This window comes from Nycticebus coucang, chromosome 2 (genome assembly GCF_027406575.1).
Source record: "Nycticebus coucang isolate mNycCou1 chromosome 2, mNycCou1.pri, whole genome shotgun sequence".
Lineage (NCBI taxonomy): Eukaryota > Metazoa > Chordata > Mammalia > Primates > Lorisidae > Nycticebus > Nycticebus coucang.
In genome coordinates, this window is record NC_069781.1 from 55,764,382 (window position 1) to 55,779,275 (window position 14,894).

At 36.8% G+C, this 14,894-nt stretch overlaps 1 pseudogene; it reads left to right on the plus strand.

Annotated features, from left to right (window-relative positions):
- The first annotated feature begins 11,215 nt into the window (after positions 1 to 11,215).
- On the plus strand, positions 11,216 to 11,952 carry LOC128573666 (ubiquitin carboxyl-terminal hydrolase isozyme L1-like; annotated as a pseudogene).
- Positions 11,953 to 14,894: the final 2,942 nt, after the last annotated feature.

The window sequence follows — 14,894 nt, forward strand, 5'->3', positions numbered from 1 at the left end:
GAAGCAAAAAAAATCAATCTATTGGGCTCGCTTTTCAAATCATCTCTTTCTAGTAACAACAAATTTCAGCACAGAGTGTTGGGAAGCCCATCTAAAAGCCACTATACTTTATAAATTTCAGATTAATATCACTTCTACAAAATACTCTGGTGAAAAGAGTGTCATGAAGACTATCTAGTTCACTGTTATTTTCTACAAATACAGAGCTAGCAGCTTCCATTTTTAGGAGAAAAAAAGATTGGGCTTTTGCTTCTTATATTTTCTTTTGGAATTCTTTTGGGTAAATAATGTTTACTATGAAAATTTAAAAGATCACATGGAGCATCTGAAAAATCTGAAAAATAGTCAAAAAACTAAATTTTACTAGGTAGAGATAACAATTAGCAACATTTTAGTGTTTTCATTTCAGGTTTCTTATTTATAATTTTTACATGGTTCAGATGATAGTGAATACTCAAATTAAATTTTCATTTTACTTCATAATTGGAGTAAATATTTACTCATGACTAAATATTTGTGAAAACATGATCTTTAGTAATTATGTGAACATTCACCATAGAGACATAATTACTTGATCTTTCTTGTGTTTGTCGAGGTAACTTTAAAATTATCGTGTTGGATGCCTAGCACTAGTCTCTAAAATAGATGAGTTGCTTTTCCTACCAGAAAATCGGGGCTCTTGTTGATTGTGGCAATGCTAACCTGTACAAATACATTGCTGATGAGCTCCTTTTTTTCTGCCAATAAGATTCTATAACCCATTAATATCACTGTTTCTGATATATGGTAGTAGGTAGGACTATAGCAACTTAATGTACTCCAGGAAGATTTTATTGAAAGGAATTAAATAAAACTTAAAGCACTGCCGTCCATACCTATAAAATTCGTGGTTTAAAATGGCATAGAAGCAGTAAAAGTAACAATTGAAGGAATAGTTTCTGTACTTAATTTCTAGATGATGAACACAGGACAGAGGGCCCCTAAATGAAGGGTAGTGATAGGAAATGCTGGAAGCCCATTTAAGCCATTTAGAATGCTGGTAGGGAGTCAAAATGAAATTTCCCTTGATTCTGGTTGGGGTCATCAGGTGCAGAGGAAGGTAGCTTAGAATCCAAGTGTATTGTAGTTACTACTCTGTTTCTCATGGATCATTATCACTCTTCTACAAGCCAGTGTGCCAGGAGAAATAACTACAACTTTCCTTTTTGGGTCATTGGTATGTCTAGTTATTATTTTTTGGAGTAGGGACCTTACCTGTTGCATATAACCATTTATTAAGTGTAATAGTTATTTATATGTGTGTTCCCAGAGCCTAGTACTGTGTTTGAGTCACACTGAACATTTAATTAATGCTTGTTAACATAATAAATGAAAGTTAAAAATAATCCAAAAGTCAAATTAATGTTTTGTAGTTTCTCAAACCTTTCAGGCACAGGCTCACCTTCAGAACATTATATTGACAATTCTTTTCACCATGACTTTCTTCTTCCTCTCTTTTCAGTTCCATCCAATGTTGCCTTTACCGTGATTCCTGGGGATCCTACACACACACACACACACATCACAGAGCCATTCCTATTCTCCTTTTCTTACATATCTTTCATTATTATATGTGTGGTCATCTGACCAGCCATGTATTTACTTTAATTGCCCTCCTCAGTTTCCTTCTAGAATGTAAGTCTTATGAAGGCATGGAATTTATTTTTATCATCTGATATTTTCGCAATAACTAAAAAAAAATACTTGACACACGGTTGATGTTCAACAGAAATTTGTAAAATGTGTGTATGGGTGAACGTATTATGCCATTTCACGAACCATGCTGTTTGGAATGAAATGAGATATACCACAGTATTAAACACTGAGGTAAGTCGGCAAAACTGCAACATGAAAGAGTATAGTAGAATTGTTGAATTCAATAAAACCAGAACAGAGTGAATTCTATTAACTACACATAGCTAAGAGTTTTAAGAGTTCTGTTGAAAGGAACAATTAATATTGGAACCATACTTTAAATTTATGTATATTTTTTAGTACATATTTACTGTTTAGTTCATGGTTAATAAACCACATAGTGGTTTATTTTCTAGTGCAGATGTAGTCATTCTCAGTTAATTCTGAGTTTTTCCTTCTTTCTTTCTTTCTTTTTTTTTTTTGTATAAAATGTTAAGTTAAATGACCTTTGAGAAATGGTTCAAAATAGACAAATGATTCTTGACTCAATTTAAAGTTGAGATTCTGAGATTTGGGTGAATAGTTCCTCTTATAAAATAAGAGGTTATTAGAAAAAAATTACAGGACAGGAGATGGAACAAAATGACTAAATAGAATCTGCCAATGATCATCCCTCCACAAGAACAGAAAATTGGACAACTATCCATGCGAGAAAGCACCTTCATAAGAACCAAAAATCAGGTGAGAGGTCATAGTACCTGATTTTAACATTATATCATGAAAAGAACTGAAGAGTATAGAAATGAGCCTTGCCTTGCCTACACAACCTGTGTACTTGAGGGAGGGAGATCGAAGTGATTGTGAGACTTTGCAGTGGAACTCAGGGCCACCCTGTCATAGGAGAATACAGGCAGAATTATGTTGGCACCCACAGGGGAACATTTAGACCAGCCAGAGCTGGGTGGTGGTGGTGGTGGGATCCTTGGCATTAGCTGTAGGAACCTGACTACTGGCTATAGGCCCCACCCAGAATGTGGCCTGGGGCCTATAATAAATTTGAAAGGCTGTTGGGCCACAGACACTGCAGTCGTTGGGAAGGTCCTGCAACTGTGCTGGGCTCAGAGCCAGTGGACCTACGATGCAGGTGACCCAGTAAAACACTAGTGTTAGTGACCAAACCAGTACCTATGTCACCCCTCTCCCAAGTCCAGACACTCTAGCTCCAGAAGAATCTTCTTCTGTTTGGAGAAAAGAAAGAAAAGAGTATAGATGACTTAGTCTTGAAACTCAAATAGCTCAAATACAGTAAAATAAAGTGAAATATCTGAAGCCCTTGATTCTAGGCCTTAACTCTTGAACATTTCTAGACTAATCCTAGGCCAGAAAGAAACCTACTACCCTGAGGGGAAGGATCCAATCACAGCAGGACTCATTCCCTGCTGAGTACAGAGCCCTTCAGATTTGAATAACCATCAATGGTAGCCAGGCAGTAGTAACCATGGACCTTGGATGAGACTTTGGCTTCACATGTGGCCAGGTACAGTAAGAGCTGTGCTGGTCTTGGGGGAGTACTTGTATCAGTGTCCCCCTCTTCAACTGCAGGAACCCAAGCACAGAGAGTGAGATTCCTTCTGTTTGAGAAAGTGAGGGAAGAGTGAGAGACTGCCTAGTAATCTAGAGAATTTTCCTGTACTTTACCCAAGTCAACCAAAGTGATGCTTATAGGACCTGCAAGAGCTGCAGCATTTCTAAAGTTGGAGCTCCCCCTGGTGCTGATATGGCTGTAGTGACCAAAGACTTGGGTCACATACTCAATTCCCTTTGAATTCCTGCAAAGTCTTCTCAAGAAGGATGGGTACAAATGAAAGCAAACTGAAGATATTAGAATAATTACTTGACTGTTCAATGCCTATACATCAACAAATAGCAAGAACACCCAGGAAAACATGACCTCAACAAATGAACATATAAGGCACCCAGAGTGATATGTGCCTTTCAGACAGAGAATTCAAAATAGCTGTTGTGAAGATCCTCACAGAACTTCATGAAAACAGAGACAAGAAACTCAGAATCCTAGAAGATAAATTTAGTTTTAAATAATAAAAAAAATCCTAAAATTTATATGGTGCTACAAAAGACTGAGAATAACCAGAGTCATCTGAGCTAAAAGAACCAAACTGGTAGGGATCACATTTCTTGCCTTCAAATTAGACTACAGAGCTATAGTATCCAAAATATCATGGTACTAATGCACAAACAGATACCAATTAACCAGAATAGAGAACCTAGAACATAAATAGTGACCTATTTTTGCCAAGAACATGTGCTGGAGGAAGAACAGTCTCTTCAATAAATGGTGATAGAAAAATGGGACATCCTTATGTAGTCCTTATACACCATGGGCTAGTATTCAGCCACAAACGAATGAAATTTTGTCATGTGCAACAACATGAATGGAACAGGCAAACATTATATAAATTAAGCCAAGAACAGAAAGACAAATTGTGCATGTTCTCATCATATGTGAGAGATAAAAATTAAAATAATTGATCTTATGGAGATAGAGAGTAGAATGATAGTTGCCAATGTCTGGGTAAGAGAATGGGAAGTGGGGGATAAAGTAGGAATGGTTATTGAATTCAAAAATATAGTTACATCAGTGATTTTCAACTGGTGTGCCATGAATTTTTTAAAAATAATCATTAAGTTATTTTCAAAAGAAGTTCAAAGCACAGTAAGTATATTCTTTTATTCTTTTACTCTTTATTTGGTAAACATTATTTAAGTGTGCTGTGGAAGTTTAACTATAAGTTCAAGTGTGCCATGAGATAAAAAAAAAAGGCTGAAAAACACCGAGTTAGACGTTTAGATTGAATAAATGATATTTGATAGCACAATGAAGTGACTATAGGCAACAATAAGTTGGGGTACACTTTGACATAACTAAAGAGTGGAATTGGAATGTTATTAACGCAAAAATATAATGCATGCTTGAGATGATGAATACCCAAATTACCCTAATTTGATTATTGTACATTGTATACCTGTATGAAAACATCACATATACCCCATAAATATGTACAACTATTAAGTACCCACAATGATTAAAAACAAAAACAACAAAAATAGCAATATCAAAAAGTATTTGTACCTTCCACTTAATAAAATAATTTCTTAGCCGGGTGTTGTGGCGGACGCCTGTAGTCCCAGCTACTCAGGAGGCTGAGGCAAGAGAATCGCTTAAGCCCAGGAGTTGGAGGTTGCTGTGAGCTGTGTGAGGCCACGGCACTCTACCAAGGGCCATAAAGTGAGACCCTGTCTCTACAAAAAAATAAAATAAAATAAAATAAAATAAAATAATTTCTGTTAAAAAATTATAACCCCCATACAGCTGATTCTGTCTAACAGGACTACATTTGACAATAGAGGCTAGCCAAAATGTCAGATAAGGATACAATCGTCTATATTGAAATTATACCTCCTTTTCTGAAATACTCTTTTCTGGAGTATCTCTAATCTCCTACCTTGTTGAAAATAATTAAGTGTTTAAATACATACAAGATTGTTTATGGTCTTACATCACTCAAAACTTATTTATCAGAAGCAGAATTTTAGAATATATTTCAAGTTCTGGCACTAGCAATGTGACTTTAGTTGAATTTCTTGAACTCCTGGACTTTGGTTTATTGATCTATAAAAAAAAAAAGAAAAAGTCTGAGTCTCTTACAGTTCCAAAAGCCTCATTTCATACAATTAAAATGCTTTTTAGTACATAATAAGTCCTAATTCCTGAAGTTATGCTTGCTTTTAAAATGAGAAGTGATTAATATTGTAGTGATTAATATTGATAGATATTCATGAAATTATGTCTAAGAAATATTTTATATTGATGTCTTATTGGCATTGTGATCTTAGACACAAATTATCAGCCACAAGCACAGAAGCCAGGGTTACTTTGTTCCCTCTCCTAAAATCCGTGGGACTCAAGGTCTTTTCTCTTAGTATTCATATCACTAGCCATTACTGCCTTTTGGGCCTAATGCCTAAGAGAGATTCCCAAGATGACTATCCTTTATTTTGTAATAAAGACAAATATTGTATCCCTTTTAAAACTGTATTTTAAATAGTAAAATAGTATTTCCTTGAGAACCAAGTTACCGATGAAAAGTGAATTAATTGAAAATATAAAGAGAGAGAGGAAAAAAATTGATTATTTATGTAACTTTTACACCAAGTTGGAGGGAGGACTAAGTAAAATAATTTGTATCACTTCTTAGACACTTATTAACTTGAGACAATTTATACAAATATTTTTCAGCCTTAGTTTTACCTTTTTTATGTTAAAAATAATACCCAATTTGGAGTCAACATTGAGCAATGAGTTAGGTCTCCACAGAACGTTTTCTCCATAATTAAAAAAAAAATGTTATTAAATTAAAAAAAATAAGGCTGAGCACAAGTATGAGGTAGAAATCGAGAGAAATGACAAAATGGAACAGCATTATAAAAAAGTGAGGGATAGAGTTATTCGTTGGACATCAGCAGTGAGCAATAGCAGTCACAAGTTCAGTAATTTAAGGGTAAGGGGAATTAAAATCCTTGTCTAGAGATAGGGGTTGGGAGCATGTTTCCTGCTTTTGCACTGGGTTGGTATCAAGAATGAAACTAAATTACATTCTGTCACTATAAATAGATCTGGCACAATTCTAATAGCCCCACAAAGTCAGTAACCCCAAAGAGCTATGTGGAAATTGGGAAAGAACTATGCTAAGATATTATGTTCATAGGGAGAAAAGAAAACCACGAATTGGTCTGAAAATAAAAATTGAAATTGGGGGGTGGAGAAAGATAGCAAAGAAATGTCTCCTTAGCCACTGGCAGGTAGGCAGGGGAAAGAAAACTTCAACCACCTCTCTCTGGGGGAACCCATCCAGGAACATCATTCTGAGAACACACTGAGGCAGTGGTGAACCATAGAAGCACACCAGGAGGTTTGGAACTGAGGAAAACCACTACAGAAGGTGAATGCTTGGGAATGAGTTGGGACTAGCTGGCCAGCCTGCCTAGAGGATTGGGTAAAGGAAAGTGCTGTCCTGGAGTATTTTAATTTGGGGTTAAACCTGCTCACTAGAGCAGCCTTAGAAGACTTAAATTAGTTGACCCAATCTCCTTTGCAACTAAGACAGTGGATTCCAGTCATAATTATTCACACCATAATAGCATATGTTCTCCATCTCCAATACCACAGCGCAATCTGGTGTCCAGGCAATATATAGGTATATATTTACATAATATATATATATACATAATTATATATGTGTATATATAGTTCTACGTATAATTACATATAATACATACATAATTATATATTTATGTGTATATCTATATTTATACACACATATTTCTTTGGGGTTTTTGATTCTTTGTTTGATTATATTTTAATTTTTCATTTTTACTTTCTTCAATAGCAAGAGCTCCATCCTTTTTCTTGTGGTTTTTCAGACCCTTTTATTCTCTTTTTTATTTCTCCATTTTTCTCTCCTTTGGTAGAAATTTTTCTACTTTTCTCATCTTTCCCACATAAATTTCTTATACAATATCTAAGATATCTCTTTCTTTCTTAAGGTGTAATTATATTTTTAAATTTCTTCATCTGTTTTTGTTTCTTTTCTCTGAGTGTTTGGGAGACATAGCACTGATCTGAATCAAGGAAGTAAAGAGCTCATGGTCTAGCATGTCCTTCTAGCTTTGGCCTTTGGAAAAACAGTATCGGCAGGTCCCCACTGGGACACACTGCTGAATTTTTAATTTTCAATTTTTGTTTATTTTTTCCCCCTTTCCATATTTGGCAGAGGTGGAATCTTGCTTTTGTGAGGCAAGTAAGGACCTCTTGACTTTTAGGGATGCACCCAGCCACACCCTGCAAAGTCCTGGGGTTGCAGGTGTGGCAACTCCAAACAACACCATTTCTCCTGTTGATTTCTTTCTCTACTTCTTTTAACTCCTCACCCCTTTTGTTTCTTTCTCTCTTAATTCTCCTTTATTGCTTTTTATTCTTCTCTTCCTTTTGGCCTTGTATCTCAACACCTAAGCTCTCAGATACAGTAATTTTAAGTGAAGGAAGCAGAGTAAGGGAGAGAAAAAGAAGAAAACATACATGAGGAGGCACCAACAGAAAAATTTTGGCAACACGAAAAAACAAAAGAGTGCAACCAACCCCCAAGGAACCATGAGGCAGTTTCCACGGAGGATTCCACCTATAAAGAATTTGTGGAAATGACAGAAAGTAAATTTAAAATGTAGATGGCAAAGTCAACAAAAGAGAGTTCATGAGAAAATGAAAAACAGAACCAAAAAATGGATGAAAGTTATGAAGAACATAGAAAGGACATGACAAAACTTAAAGAGTTGAAGGAGTCAATCAGGGAATGTAAAGATGCAGTAGAAAGTATCAATATCAGATGAGAACATAGAGAAAAAGTATCTTAGAGCTAAAAGATGAAGTTTTTGAGCTAAACCAGGCAGTTAAAAAGGCATGAAAAAAGATAGAAAAAGCAGAATATTTGCTCAGAGAATTATAGGGACTTAATAAAGTATGTATTCTACCCAAAGCAATCTACAGATTCAATGCAATCCCTATTAAAATACCAACATCATACTTTGAAGAACCAGAAAAAATCTAGTATATCCAAGGCAATACTTAGGAATAAAAACAAAAATTGGAGGTATCACTCTATCAGACTACAGGCTATATTACAAGCCTACAGTCATCAAATAGGAATGGTATTGGCACAAAAATAGACACGTAGACAGATGGAACAGAATAGAAAAACCAAGAGATGAAACCAGTCTCTACTTGCCATTTGATCTTTGATAAACCAAACAAAAGCATACAGTGGAAAAAATAATCCCTATTCAACAAATGGTGCTGGGAGAACTGAATAACCACATGTAACAGACTGAAACTGTACCCACACTTTTGACCACTTATGAAAGTTGACTCAAGATGGATAAAAGTTTTAAATCTATGGCAGGACACAATTAAAATCCTACAAGAAAGTCTGGGAAAAACAAGTGAAGATATAAGCCAGGGAAATGATTTTATGAAGGCTTCTGTGGCGGTTGCAACACCAACAATGAACAAATGAAACTTAAACTGAAAAGCTTCTGCACAACTTTTCACAGCGAGTAAAGCAGAAAGACAACTTTCAGAATGAGAAAATATATTTGCATTTTATGAATCTGTCAAAGTTTGATAACACAAAGTAATCAACCAAAAAGAGCAAGCAATCCCATCTATCACTGGGCAAGAGACATGAACTGAATTTTCTCCAAGGAAGACTGATGAATGGCCAACAAACATATGAAACATGAAAAAAATGCTCATAATCCCTAATCCTCAGAGAAATGTAAATCACAACCACCCTGAGATATCACCTAACCCCAGTAAGATAAGCCCAAATCACAAAGTCCCAAAGTTGCAGATGCTGATATGGATGTGGAGAGATGGAAACACTTCTACACTGTTGGTAGGACTGCAAGCTCATACAGCCTTTGGAAAGAATTATGGAGAATCCCTAAAGAGCTCAAACGAGACCTCTCATTTGACCCCACAATCTCACGAGGCATCTACCCAGAGAGGGAAAAAATCATTCTATCATAAAGACATTCACACTAGATTGTTTATCCCAAGCCAATTTACAATTGTCAATTTTAGAACAATCTAAATCCAACTCAGGAATGGATCAATAAATTTTAGTATACATATACCATGGAATACTATTCTACCATAAAAAGAAGGTGACTTTGCATCTTTTAAATAAACCTGGGTGGAGTTGAAACACATTTCTCTTAGTAAAGTATCACAAGAATGGAAAAGCAAATATCCAGTGTACTCAATACTAACATGAAGTCAGTAATTGATCTAATTTCATACCCACAGGGCAAAAAACTCATTTCAATTCAAGTTGGGAGTAGGGAAGTGAGGGAGGGGGAGAGCAGGGGAGTGTGGGTTTGGGGTGCTCCCATTTAATAGGCACAATGCAGGGGGATATAGCACACCTTTTCAGTGCGGGGCAGAACTACAAGAGGGAATCTACCTAACAAACTCAAATACTAGGATCATGTATGTATGTAATTTGTACCTCACATTAACCTGACATTAAAATAAAGAAGCTATGTTAAGAAGACTAATCCATGAAGACAGCCAACAAAATCAATAATGGGACCAGTATATACAGATTGTCAAAGGACATCATCTAAGAGGAAAGAGAAACTATAAAATAAACAAAGATGGAGAAGTAAAAAGATAGAATGAGTATAAAAATGAATTTATGAGGAAAATATGCAAAATAATTTACAAGAAAATGTTCAAATAAAGAAAAATCATAGTTATTAAAATAAAAGGTAAAAGTAGATATAACAAGCTTTTGATAGCACAAACAGAAAATTAGTGAATGGAATAAGAATATGGAAAAATTCACTAAGACAAAAAGACTGAAATAAAGTAGAAGAGCACTTAATAGACATTGAGTAAAGATGAAAGTGTAGAATTTATTTGGCTGATGATAAAATTCTTAACCATCTACTATTAAAACCAAGAGACAGTGGATAATATCTTCAAAATACAAAGTGAAAATAACTGTTCACCAGAAATTTATGTACAGCCAAACAAAGCTTGCAAAAGTGGAGGCCAGAGTCATTTTCAGACAGACAAATGTCTAATAAATCTTACTGCTCAGTGAAACTCAGAAAAAATTAATATATACATTTCAGAAATAAATGAGAAATCAGGAAGGTTAGATATCAAGTTATAATACCAGGAAAACTGACGATATATTCACTACAATACAAATAATTAAAATATGCATTAAAGTAAAGAATAAAACTAAAATGAAATAATTATGGTAAGATTGTAAAGGTTAAGCTCAGGAAAAGGTTAGACATACTAGTAAATATAAGTTGTGTTTTCAAAATTAGAGTTAAATGTGTATCTTTAAAAGGAAGGAAAACACTAAGTAGAAATTAGTCAAAAGCCTTCAAATCTGCAAAAGGATACAAGGGGATATACATAAGTTTATTCTTAAAATGGAGAGGAAAGAAGAAAGAAAAATACAAGAAAAATAATTTAAAAACACATAATGTTAATACTAACTTATATATAAAAGGTCACAATAAATGTGCAAAGGCTAATTCCAACTTATGCAAGAGGTTATTAAAATGATACTGATAATGATCACGTTATGGTTGTAATGAGCAATTGAAATAAGCAAGAACATTTATATAGTGTCTGCTGTGTAGTAGATACTCAGTAAAAAAGTAGAAATTATTGCTGTTACACTTGTTTCTGCTGCTGTTGCTGATGCCAACATTTATAGTGGTGAGATGAGGAAGAGTTAGGATTTTAAAAAGTAATAAAAGGAAGAGCCATTTGCAGAAAAATCATAGCCTGAACACCATCTAGGACTTCAGAAAATCAGTAATATATGTAGTGGTGTTTTTCATCTTCTCTGGGTGGTGGCTTGGCTGTTGGCTCTCAAAGATGCAGCTCAAGCGGATGGAGATTAACCCCAGATGCTGAACAAAGTGCTGGCTGGGCTGGGGGTCGCCCGGCAGCAGCGCTTAGAGGATTTGGACTTGCTGGGGCTGGAGTAGGAATCTCCGGGCTCAGCGCCAGCGCCTGCCTGCTCACTACAGCTGCTGTCTTCGCTCACCGCCCAAATAGGGGCGGTGCCTGTGGCTCAAAGGAGTGGGGCGCTAGCCCCATATGCCGGAGGTGGAGGGTTCAAACACAGCCCTGGCCAAAAACTGCAAAAAAAAAGAAAGAAAGAAAAAACAAATCGAAGATATGAAGGGACAAGAAGTTAGTCCTACAATGTACTTCATAGAGCATCAGGAACTCGCATGGTGCAATAGGACTTATCTATGCTGTGACTAACAACCAAGACAAACTGGAATTTGAGGATGGATCGATCCTGAAATAGTTCCTTTCTGAAACAGAGATGTCTCCTGAAGGCAGAGCAAAGCTTTAAAACGAATGAGGCCATCCAGGCAGCCCATGATGCTGTGGCACAGGAAGATGTCAAAGTGGATTTTCATTTTACTCTGTTTAACAACATGGATGGCCATCTACCAACTTGATGGACGAATGCCTTTTCCGGTGGCGCCAGTTCTGAGAACTGCCTGCTGCAGGATGCTGCCAAGGTCTGCAGAGAATTCACCGATCGTGAGCAGGGAGAAGTCTGCTTCTCTGCTGTGGCCCTCTGCAAGGCAGCCTAGTGTCCTTCAAGAGGGACTTCACTCTTTTCCCTTCGACGTGAAAATATATAGCTTCCCTCACAGTCTAAAATGCTCTGATATTTGTGAAACACAGCTGTTCTCCTTCCATTCTGCAGACATGCTCTTCACTTCAGCCACAGCCAAGCACGAGCTGTCCATCAAGCCAAGTTTGGTGTGAGCTTCAGATGGTGAAGCATTTCCCTGGATCATATGTCTTGGACCTAAATATCTAATGCTTTAAATGGCTAGTTCGTTTGTGTCTGGAAGTTAAGGTTTTTGGATGTGGTTTAATTGTTTGTCCTTAGAAGAAATAAACCTTTTCTGCTGGTAAGGAAAATATATATATTATTGTCAATGGCTAATTAAAATATGTTTGTGGTGGTTGTGACCATAAGTGACATGGGTGGTCTTCATGGTTGACGTTTTTAGCAGAGGTGCCAAGGATTGAAACAGCTTGGAAGATTGAAGTGCCTTGGTTTCACTCCTCTGAAAAGAGTGCTGCTCAATGAAGGGTTATAGCAAGGCCAGGGTTAAGTAGCAAGTGGTTGACAGTTATAAATAGCGAACACTGAGGCTGTACTTAATGGCCTGTGTTGTAATATTAAAACACCAATGAAAATGACAAACTGGGAGTTGAGAAGAGCAGTGACTGTAGTAAAGGCAGCAAAAGGACACTCACTCATTTAAAAGTAGCCTTGGTTCCTAAAGCTTAGTTCTCCTTCAAGTCCATGCCAACTTTAGTATTTTCTCCTGAAAGATACCTTTTATAAATATTGAGGAATCTGCCAATTCTGCAAGCCAGTCAAACTCCAAGCAAAATGTCAAATTGCTTTTGGTCTTTAAATATCTGACTAGTAGGAAGAAAATAAATATTTTGAAAATTCTTCTGTGAGGCAACATGAAAAGATAATTAAATATGGAAGACTATGTCACAGTCTTTGAATTTTGCCTTTAAAGTGGACTCAGGTATAGAGGGTAATTTATCAGTTTTTATTTTATATCTCTCCTCCAATTATTAAGAATCAAGGTATAGGGCGACGCCTGTGGCTCAAAGTAGTAGGGTGTCAGCTCCATATACTGGAGGTGGTGGGTTCAAACTGCCCTGGGCAAAAACTGAAAGAAAAAAAAAAATTCAAGGTATAAGATTTGTTTGGTGGCACTGGTGACTTGTGTGTGTCTGTGTTTTTGTGAATGTGTATATGTGTGTGCACCTGCATGCCACTGCTTTAACAGGCAGGATCTAGCTAGACTGGAAAGGGACTATACCTACTATTTTTGTTTTTGAAAACTCCAGATTCTATTTCCAAACTGCCAGGATTACATTTCTTCACAAGTATTCAAGTAGTCAACACCTCAGTCTCTTGTCAAAACTAACCCCTCCCTTTGCTCTTCATGTCTCCTGCTGTTATACTTGTGGGCCCCGACAGGCTTTCATTTGTCAGGAGGAAACCTAGGGTTATACCCATTGAGAGGAAATGGTAAGAAATGTAATACTAAAAAGAGAAGAATTAGAATTCTCCAGGCATCCTGGGAAGTAGGCATTTGGAGAGACATTGTCCTCAAATCATTTTGGACACCAACCTAATTATAAATATATTGAAAACCTGGGACAACAGCAGGCCGCCTTCTCAGGAGCCTTTGGCTATAAGCATCCCTGTGTGTTCCTGAGGTTCAAAAGAGGATGAAAAAAACAAGCGTGGGAACCTGTGGAAAGAGTGCGCCTTGAGCACTTTGTCTTTGAACACTTAGAGTAAGGACAGGGATGGCACGGCAACATGCGTTTTTCCCTGCTTAACTACCTCTCTGCAGCCTGATTGGTGTCTACTGTCTTAATTAGGCACCTCACTTTGTACAGAAAGTATGGTACAATGGGGCTGCTTCACATTTCTGCCGTCTGCTTAGTCCCCTTTGGGTCGTATAAGCTGTTTTTGATAATAAAACTGATTTGTATCCTTTTCGTTTTCTTAACCTTGGCTCTCCAGTGCGCTAGAAGTCTGCAGCAGTACTTACCTCACCAGAGGGGCCATCCCTCACTAGCCACACGACTGTTTACATTTGATGAACCAAGGAGAAAAACAACTGGGATGTAGCTCTCTCACCATAACCTTATAAAATCCGACAGCCAGATGGTCAAACACACACAAATGGCTGCAGTGAGGCACACTGAAAAAAGTAATTTATATATATGTGTGTTTGTGTGTGTATAAAAGAGAGAAGGGGGGGGTATTTTCCAATCAAATTAAAAACGCCAGGTGACAAAACTTTTCAAAATCTTTGAAAATGCTGCATGGCAAAAAATCTCCCCCACTTTGTAGTAAGACCAACATTCTCAGTAAGTTCTTAGGTGAGAAAAGGAATGAAATGAACTCATTTTTGAGGCATATTTGTTTGGATCTGAAATATCTTGACATATACTTGACAACTTTGGCTATCTTTGGCTTTGGGGTCATTTTCTTATCTTAATCATTTATGTCATTCAGTGTTTTGCAAGGCATCCATAATTTCAGACTGTGCTCAAGAATACCAGGCCTCTAGTGTATATATGAGCAACATTTGCCCCTTTAACTTCTGCAGATTACATCACCTTTTACAGCTGAGAGTAATTTTCAGGCAGCAGCAAAGAGATTCATAAAGAATAAATTGTGCCAATTTAAAATTACCCCAATACTTTAAACGTGAGTGTAGCGAATTCTTAAAATTTTGTTTTGCTTCACTGTCCGGTTTGAATACAACTTTGTCATACCAAAGAAGAGCTCAGTCACCCTTGACACAGTGTCCAGTTCTACACCACACTCAAATGATTCAAGCTGGTGTTGGCAGATAAGAACTCAGTGGCAACCTTCCCCTGCCTAGCAGAGTGGGCTATGCACTTTTCCATTGTTTCCTTTAAACCATTCAGGCATCTGTCCACAAACGTGGAATGACTCGCACTCTATTCACGT